Here is a 10,199-nt window from a genome sequence, read left to right on the forward strand (position 1 = left end):
TGTGTGCATATCGGAGCTCTTTTTCTGGTTAAGGTGACCTGAAGAGTCTTTTCGGAACTCCCGTCGAAACGCGATCCCAAGCACCGCGCTTCGGAAATCTGCGAACGGTCAATCCTCGATAGCGGTGAGGGGGACATGCCGGACATGTGGCATGTGTCAGTTGGTCCAGGTACATCCGCTGCCATAACTGTGCTAAGATCCGCTGGCTATTTAAACCCCCTACTCTCCCTTCAAGGTTTCATTCTGTCGAGAAGACGGCACCCTTCTTTCATCTGAGAGCCTAGCTACTCAGCTACTTCCCCTGCACCGGTCCTTGCCGTCTTTAGCCCCCCAATTCTTCTCTATGGGGTTCCCACGCCATGTCCTCTACCCCGGAGGCCACCTTGAAGGGATGTCTAGGGCTTGGAGGAAGGCGAGGAGGAGAACAGCGGCCGGTGAGGATCTCCATCATTTCAAAGGGGGCTCAAGGAAGAATTCCTTCAACAACAGGGGTTTAATAACAGGGGCCGTCGGTAAAGTTATTATGTCCGAGAATTTTGGAGTAGCAAGGCGGGGTGATACCGGTCAAGAGGGCAGGGCTGTCGTCACAAGCTGTGGCGGGATCCTTGATGCCGTCGGGGCCGAGGGACCAGAAGCGGTCGGCGTCGATGGTGGGGCAATGGAATTTGTTACGGGGACGGTGGAAGTAGCGCATGCCGACCTTGCCGGAGTATTTTGGATGGCGGCTGTTGCGGAGCATTCGGAGATGGAGCATATCTTTGGCATCACCGCTGCCTCCAAGGTGACTCCGGCTCTTCTTGAAACAGGTCTTCGTCACTGCTGTCGTTGCCCTTACCGCCCCCGGGAATCTATCCCACCCTTTTCCCCCTAGAGTTGGGACTTCGGAGATGGAGCGAAGCGAGACGGGACGAGAGCCGATAGGTCCGTTACACGCACTGGAGAACACGGCTGAGAAGGACAGAGACGGGAAGAGGAGTTTGCAGCTTGGAGCGGCCTCCGGTATATCCTTTCCAAGCCGTGTTCGCGAGGCTTGCAATGATGTATATCTTTTTTTTCTTGACCCACCGGGTCTTGTAACGTATATCTTACTAAATGAAAAGGAGATTTTGTTACCTTGTCTGCATCTTGCATCAAATAGTTGTCTGTCGAACTTCTTCATTTTCCTTTCCTCTTTCTTCCTCCTTTTCTTCTTTTCTTTTTCACATCGTCCTAAGGTCATCGACGACCTCTTTCATTCGTGTAGGGTTGTTATTTGCCGAGCTCCTTTTTGGCTTTTACGCCGTTCGAAGATACCCGATTGTCATTCCGTCAATGGCTGCAGGTTCGCTTGGGGCCATTCGGGCCCGGGGTCCCTCCTAGGGCTTGAATTCAGGGATCTGAGCCTCTCGGGCGTTGTTTGTTTTCCAATCGTCATTGTTGCAATCCATTGCCTTCCTTTTTCGCTTGGGGTTTTTCTCCGCTGAAGCCGAGGCGAAGTTCGGCTCCCGTGGGAGTCCGGGCGGAGCCTTCCTTGGCGTCGTGGACAGAGCCTGGCTCCCATAGGAGTCAGGGCGAAGTCTTCCTGCAATCAAAATCATAGGCGAAGTCTGGCTCCCGTAGGAGTCCGGACAAGGCTTACCGGCAGTTGCTGTTGTCGGCGGAGTCCGGCTCCCGTAAGAGTCCGGACGAGGCTCACCGGCAGTCGAGGTTGGCGATGGAGCCCGGTTCCCGTAGGAGTCCGGGCGAAGTTGTCCTGTAGTTGATGTCGGTGATGGAGCCCGACTCCCGTAGGGGTCCGGGCTGGGCTTACCACCGGTCGAAGTTGCTTAAGCTAGGGCAAGGTTTTCCTCTTGGGGGGCGCGTGTGGCGTTGCAGGGCCTCTCCCCCATCCGATCTAAAAGAACCGGGCCTTTGACTTTGTTCATGTCAGGACGAGGTCCTCCTTCTGTTCCTGGCATGACTGTGGGGGCGCATATGGGCGTTGCAAGGCCTCTCCCCCCATCCGGTCTAAATGGAACCGGGCCTTCGACTTTGCTCAAGTTAGGACGAGGTTCTCCTCCTGTCCCTAACAGGGCTGTGGGGGCACATATGGGTGTTGTAAAGCCTCTCCCCCCATCCGGTCTAAATAGAACCGGGCCTTCGACTTTGCTCAAGTTAGGGCAAGGTTCTCCTCCTGTCCCTAACAGGGCTGTGGGGGCACATATGGGTGTTGTAAGGCCTCTCCCCCCATCCGATCTAAATGGAACCAGGCCTTCGACTTTGCTCAAGTTAGGGCGAGGTTCTCCTCCTGTCCCTAACAGGGCTGTAGGGGCACATATAGGCGTTGTAAGGCCTCTCCCCCCATTCGGTCTAAATGAAACCGGGCCTTCGACTTTATGAGGTTGCCCTTTTGTTTTTGATACAGTTTGTTTGAATTGTCCAAAGACATATGGGTATGCAATTTTTGATTTAAACGAAGTTACTGGTAGTACATCCATAAGTTTTTTGAGCTCCACGGTCGTGGGAGGTCGGCTCCTCCGAGCTCCTTAAGATAATAAGTTCCGGGCCGGACTACTTCTTTGACCTCATAAGGTCCCTCCCAGTTTGGGGCGAGTTTCCCCCGGTCCTGAGGTTGCGAGACAGCAGCTCATCGAAGTACTAGATCTCCTGCTTTAAAGGCTTTGTTCTTGACCCGGGCGTTGTAATATCGAGCAACTTTCTGTCTGTAGGCTGCCATTCGAACCTGAGCGTTCTCCCGTCTTTCTTCCAGTAGGTCGAGGTTGGCTCTAAGACTTTGTGAATTTTGATGTTTGTCGAATGCCATGACTCGTGCCGACGGAAGTTTAAGCTCGATCGGAATGACGGATTCCATTCTGAAGGCTAAAGCAAAGGGGGTCTCCCCCATAGGTAACCTTTGGGTAGTTCGATACGCCCATAGCACATGATAAAGCTCGTCTGCCCAAGTTTCTTTTGCTTTTTCAAGCCTTGTCTTAATCCCCTGCAAAAGGGTTCTGTTAGTCACCTCAGCTTCGTCGTTCGCTTGAGGATGGGCTACTGATGTGAAGTTGTGGGAGATGTTTAGATCTTCACAGAATTCGGCGAATCTTGCTCCCACGAATTGCCGTCCATTATCAGTGATTAGGGTTCTAGGCAGACCGAACCTGCACACAATTGACTTTTAGACGAAATCTTGTACTTTCGCTTCTGTGATTTTTGCTAGTGGTTCGGCTTCAACCCATTTGGTGAAGTAGTCGATCGCTACAAGGAGAAACTTCCTTTGTCCAGACGCCATGGGAAAGGGGCCAAGGATGTCCATCCCCCATTGTGCAAAAGGCCATAGGGCACTCAAAGGTGTGAGCTCGGTGGTGGGCTGTCTCTGGACGTTGGCGTATCTCTGGCATCGATCACACTTTTTGACATATTCAATCGAATCATGATGCATTGTTGGCCAGTAATATCCTTGGCGGAGTAGCTTGTGGGATAAAGATCTAGCTCCCAAATGGTTTCCACAAGCTCCCTCGTGTACTTCCCATAAGGCGTAGTCAGCTTCCGAGGGCCGGAGGCATCTTAAGAGGGGTAAGGAGTATGATCTTTTGTACAATTTGCCCTCATAAAGGATGTACCGGGAGGCTTGATTTCAGAGCTTCCGAGCCTCCTTCGCGTCCTGGGGGAGAACTCCATCTCTAAGATAGGTCATCAGCGGGTCGACCCAGCTGGGCTCGTGGTCGATCTCCATTATGGGCCGCGATTCTTCTGTACTCGGATATTTTAGAACTTCAAAGAGGATGCCTTTGGGCAATTCGACCGGAGCCGATGTCGCCAGCTTGGAGAGAAGATCGGCTCTGGTATTCTCCAGCCTTGGAATCTGCCTAATGTCGAAACTGCTAAAGGCGGGGGTAAGCTCCTTTACTTTCTCAAGATATTTGGCCATACTGTCCTCCCGCGCTTCATAACTCCCGCCGACTTGTCCCACCACTAGTTGGGAGTCGCTGTGTACCCGAAGCTGACCTATTCCTAGCTCTTTGGCAATCCTTAATCCTACGATCAGAGCTTCATATTCCGCTCCATTGTTTGTTGCGGGAAACTCGAAATGCAGAGCGTATTCCACGATGACTCCCTCCAGGCTGACCAAGATCAGGCCTGCACCCGCGCCTGCCATGTTGGAAGATCCGTCCACATAGAGGGTCCAAAAGCAATCGGAGGGATTGGCTTCTTCATTGGGGGAGTTCGGTTGAGACTTCAGGTCGTCAACTTTGCTTTGCTCAGGTTCGGCCTCCTCTGGGATGGTGCACTCTACTATGAAATCTGCCAATATTTGGGCCTTTACTGCTGGTCTAGGTCTGTAGTTGATGTTGAATTCCGTGAGCTCGATCGCCCATTTTGCCATTCTTCCGGAGGCGTCAGCCCGATGCAAAACCGCCTTGATCGGCTGATCGGTGAGTAGCATCACGGTGTGCCCTTGAAAGTAGGGTCGAAGACTCCGAGCTGCAACCAACAAGGCATAGGTCAGTTTTTCTAATTTGGTGTACCTGGTCTCGGCGTCCCTCAGTGCGGGCTAATGTAGTAGACTAGTCACTGGACTTTCGTTTCTTCTTTGACAAGGATGGCCGCAAGGGCCATGGGAGAGACCGCCAGGTATAAAAATAGTTCCTCCCCAGGTTCAGGCTTTGCCAGCAGCGGGGGTGAGCTAAGGTAGTTTTTTAATTCTTCGAACGTCTGTTGGCATTCAGAGGTCCAGCAGAAGTTCTTCAGCTGCTTGAGGGTTTGAAAGAAGGGCAAACATCGCTCGACCGACCTCGCGACGAAGCGATTAAGAGCCGCTATCCTCCCTGTGAGGCACTGAACCTCCTTGATCGACTTTGGGGCGGTCATCTCTTGGATGGTGCAAATTTTCTCTGGATTGGCCTCAATCCCGCACCTGAGGTTACCCCAAAAGCGCATTTAGTTGGGTTCAGCTTCATTCTGTACTTTTGAAGAGCGCCAAAGGTTTCCTCAAGGTCGGCGACATGATTTCTGGAAGACTTGCTTTTTACAAGCATATCATCCACGTAGACCTCCATGTTTCGGCCGATCTGCTCTTTGAAGATTTTGTTCACCAGCCGTTGGTAGGTTGCGCCCGCATTCTTGAGGCCGAATGGCATGACCCTGTAGCAGTAAAGGCCGCGATTAGTGATGAAAGCTGTCTTTTCTTCATCTTTCGATGCCATTCTAATTTGATTATAGCTGGAGAACGCGTCCATAAAAGTGAGGAGCTCATGGCTTGAGGTAGCGTCCACCAGTTGGTCGATTCTGGGAAGGGGTAGCTGTCCTTTGGACAAGCCTTATTCAGCTTTTTGAAGTCTATACACATCCTCCACTTGCCGTTTGCTTTCTTGACCAAAACAACATTGGAAATTCAATCAGGATAATTGACTTCCTTAATGAATCTGGCCTTGAGAAGCTTATCCACTTCCTCGGCTATCGCCTTCTGTCTCTCCGGGGCATGACTCCAGATTTTTTCTTTTGTCGGTCGATGCTTCGGATCGACTGCCAGATGATGCTCCATGACTTCCGTGTCAATCTCTGGCATATCCGTCGGAACCCAAGCGAAAACATCCGCATTCCTTCGGAGGAAATCAATAAGACGCGTCCGTACCTCCTCCCCCAGGTTGAAGCCAATTAACACCACATCTCCGCGTTCCCATCATTCAGGGGAACTGGTACCAGATCTTCGATTGGGCTGCCCCTTTCTTCAGTGAGGTCGTCGCGAGCATCCAATCCATCGACGGGATAGGGGTCAGCCCGGTCACTTCTTTGCAAGGCGATGTTGTAGCAATGTCTGGCCAGGGCTTGGTCTCCCCGGACCTCTCCGATCCCCTGGTTGGTGGGGAACTTCAATTTCAAATGGTAGGTTGAAACGACAGCTCTGAGAGCATTGAGGCTGGGTCGGCCAAGGATTGCATTGTAGGCGGATGGCGCCTTTACCACCAAGAAATTCATCAGAGCCCTGGACTGCTTTGGATACTGACCCGCGGCCACAGTCAAAGCTATCATTCCCTCCGTCGGAACGGCGTCACCGGTAAACCCTATCAAGGGGGAGCAAATCGGTCTCAGATGACCGCCAAGAGTGGACATTCTTGAAAAGGCATCGTAGAACAAGATGTCGGCCGAACTTTCGTTGTCGACGAGAATGCGACGGACGTCGTAATTTGCTATATTCAAGGAAACTACGACCGTATCGTTATGAGGGAATTGGACTCCCTGGGTGTCTTCTTCGGTAAAGGTTATGGGTTCTTCAACTTTTTGCCGCTTGGGGGATGCAGCTGGTATGTTGGTTGCCTCCCGCCGGGATTCTCCCAAGATGGCATTGACGGAATCCGGCAGAAGCCGGTCATCCGGCCACTCCTCATCGGCAACCATAGCCGGAGGTAGTTGTGCAAAGGCCTCGCGAGAAGGCATCAGATGAGGGAAGGAGGAGTGGGTGCCGGAAAAGATGGTCGGAAGTAGATCCGTTGAGTGCTCCTTTAAGAACAAGGGTATTGCGAAGACACAGGCCCTTCCTCTAGCGCCAATCCTGTTGGTGCAAAAATCTGCTTGCGCCGGAGAAGCTGGAGTCGGGGAAGTCGCGGTCGCCGTCGGGACCTGCAAAGGAAGTCTAAACCGGAGGTGGGGTTGCTCCGGCAAGACCCTCCGACGCTCAAGTCAGTTCTCTGCCTCAACAAGAATGGAGTACTCGAACGAAGAATTTAGCAGAATTTTGAGATGAAAAATGAGAGCTTATGGAATAACGTATCTGGGGTTTCCCTTTTATAGATGGAGGGGGCAGCGGATTGACAGTGATGCCTGTAACCGTCTGGCAGACGGCTGCCCAGACTCAGGCGGAATTTGCTGCGAAGAGTAGTGGAGTAAACCACCCGTGGCTATTGCTATGGCTTGCCACGTGGAGCCTGTTGTAGGTAGTGGAGCGGCGTCCGTTGCCGCTAATTGCCAGGGAGTAGTGCAGTCACGCAGCACCCGCCGCAGGGAGTGGAGCAGAATCATGGTCGTTGATACAGCCTGTCAAAGAGTAATGGGTCGCGTAGGGTCCGCCGCAGGGAGTGTAGCAGAATCATGGCCGTTAATACAGCCTGTCAGGGAGTGATGGGGCTGCGCGGGATCCACCGCAGGAAGTGGAGCAGGATCGTGGCCGTTATTATGGCCTGCTAGGGGGCGCAGATCCATCGGCTAAAATCCGGCAGCAATCGGAGTCCGACCCCCATAGGGGTCCGGACGAAGTCTGCTTGCAGCCGTTGGAGTCGAGGACGAAGCCCGGCTCCCGTAGGAGTCCGGGCGTGGCCTTCCTGCAATTAAAGTTAAAGGCAGGGTCCGGCTCCCGTAGGAGTCCGGGCGTGGCCTTCCTGCAATTAAAGTTAAAGGCAGGGTCCGGCTCCCGTAGGAGTCCGGACGGGGCTTACCAGCGGTTTGATGTTGAGGACGGAGCCCGGCTCCTGTAGGAGTCCGGGCGGAGTCTTCCAGCGGTTGATGTTGAGGACGGAGCCCGGCTCCCGTAGGAGTTCGGGCGGAGTCTTCCAGCGGTTGATGTTGAGGACGGAGCCCGGCTCCCATAGGAGTCTGGGCGGAGTCTGTCTGCAGCCGTTGGAGTTGAGGACGAAGCCCGGCTCCCATAGGAGTCCGGGCAGAGTCTTCCTGCAATTAAAGTTAAAGGTGAAGTCCGACTCCGTAGGAGTCCGGACGAAGCTTACCGGCATTCGAGGTTGGCGACGGAGCCCGGCTCCCGTAGGAGTCCGGGCGGAGTTGTCCTGTAGTCGATGTCAGTGACGAAGCTCGGCTCTCGTAGGAGTCCGGGCGGAGTCTTCCAGCAGTTGATGTTGAGGATGGAGCCCGGCTCCCGTAGGAGTCCGGGCGGAGTCTTCCAGTGGTTGATGTTGAGGATGGAGCCCAGCTCCCGTAGGAGTTCGGGCGGAGTCTTCCTGCAATTAAAGTTAAAGGCGAAGTCCGGCTCCCGTAGGAGTCCGGACGAAGCTTACCGGCATTCGAGGTTGGCGACGGAGCCCGGCTCCCGTAGGAGTCCGGGCGGAGTTGTCCTGTAGTCGATGTCGGTGACGAAGCTCAGCTCTTGTAGGAGTCCGGGCGGAGTCTTCCAGCGGTTGATGTTGAGGACGGAGCCCGGCTCCCATAGGAGTCCGGGCGGAGTCTTCCAGTGGTTGATGTTGAGGATGGAGCCCGGCTCCCGTAGGAGTTCGGGCGGAGTCTACTTGAGGTCGAAGTTGTCGGCGGAGTCCGGCTCCCGTAGGAGTCCGGACGAAGTCTGTCTGCAGCCGTTGGAGTCGAGGACGAAGTCTGTCTGCAGCCGTTGGAGTCGAGGACGAAGCCCAGCTCCCGTAGGAGTCCGGGTGGAGTCTTCCTGCAATTAAAGTTAAAGGCGAAGTCCGGCTCCCGTAGGAGTCCGGACGAAGCATACCGGCATTCGAGGTTGGCGACGGAGCCCGGCTCCCGTAGGAGTTCGGGCGGAGTTGTCCTGTAGTCGATGTCGGTGACGAAGCTCGGCTCTCGTAGGAGTCCGGGTGGATCTCCTGGAGCCGATTCTGCTGAGGACTTCGGCTGTGGGTATTTTATACCCAACATCTACTATCTGGGTATTAGATACCAGAAGTCTTTTTAATATTTGTAATTCAATGCAGGATCTGCAAGTCAGTAGGAGATTTGAAGAAGGTGAAAGATTCCTCAATGTTGGAGATGGAAGATCAGTTCCAATTCTAGCATTAGAAATTATTAAGTTTGTATTCAAGTCGAATATAATTGTTCTTAGTGAATGTCACTTTTATCCTTCCTTTTTATTGTACATTATTTTTGTAGGCCCTTTGGCTATGTATAGTTATGAAATTTTAATAAAAAAAATAATTTTAATATCATTATAAATGATGTTAATGTGATGAATGGATAGCTGAACAATGATATTTATATATTGTCACAACCTGTTAGTATAATGTACATGTCCAGCAAACATCCTAGAATTAGTGATGTCTCCAATATCTATCTTTGGCACTGTAGGTTAGGTCATGTTAACAAGAATAGAATAAACAGGTTGACACAAGAGAAAATCTTTGAAGTCAGTGATTGTGAAGTACTTTCAACCTGTGAGTCCTTGAAAAAATAAAGTCACCTTTTATTGAAAAAGATAAGTGAGCTAGTGAAGTTCTAAGTCTGATATATGCTGATGTATGTGGATCGATAAACATCAGTACCAGAGGTGGATATTATTATTTCATTATGTTTACAGACAACCTATCGAGATATGGGCACGTCTACTTAATGACACATAAGTTAGAATCATTTGAAATGTTCAAACGATTCCATAATGAAATAGAAAAATAAACTGAGAAGAGTATTAAAACTCTTCGATCTGATCGAGGAGGAGAATACTTCTCCAGTGAATTTCTGACATACTTAGAAGAGAATGAGATTCTCTCACAATGGACTCCTCCTGGAACACTACAGCATAATGGTGTATTAGAAAGGAGGAATCGAACCCTATTAGAAATGTTCGATCCATAATGGACTTTGCAAGTCTGTCGATCTTCTTTTGGAGATATGCACTCCAGTCAGCTTGTTATATTTTAAATAAAATTTTGAGTAAGTCCATAAGTAAAATACCACATGAGATGTGGACAGGATGTAAGCCAGCACTCTCTCACCTTAGGGTTTAGAGATATCCAGCTTATGTCAAATATTTAAAAACTGACAAGTTTGAATCTAGATCTGACAAAAGTCTATTTATAGAGTACCCAAAAGAGACCAAGAGGTATTACTTCTACCTTACTAATGAACAGAAGGTGTTCATCAGCAATAGGACAATCTTTCTAGAAAAGGAGTTCTTTGGGGAAAGAACTAATGCCTCAAAGATTGAATTTGATGAAGTTCGATCGGTAGAAGATCTGACACAATCTAGTAAACCCATAAAGTTGGAATTGATTAGATTAAATCCAAAATCTATTGTAAAAATATTTTTAAGAAGATCCAGTAGAGTACCACATCAATCAGATAGATACTATGGTTTCTTGATCTAAGACAGTGATCCAATTGAACTTGATGAGAACAATGAGAATCTGATAACCAATATGGATGCAATGCATAGCTCTGACTCCGATAAGTGGCTGGAAATCATGAAATTTGAAATGGAGTCCATAAAAGTCAACAATGTATGGACATTGGTGGACCCACCTGAAGGGATAAAATCCATAGGATGAAAGTGGATCTTCAAA

The sequence above is a fragment of the Elaeis guineensis genome, chromosome 11, assembly GCF_000442705.2.
Source record: "Elaeis guineensis isolate ETL-2024a chromosome 11, EG11, whole genome shotgun sequence".
NCBI classification, from domain to species: domain Eukaryota; kingdom Viridiplantae; phylum Streptophyta; class Magnoliopsida; order Arecales; family Arecaceae; genus Elaeis; species Elaeis guineensis.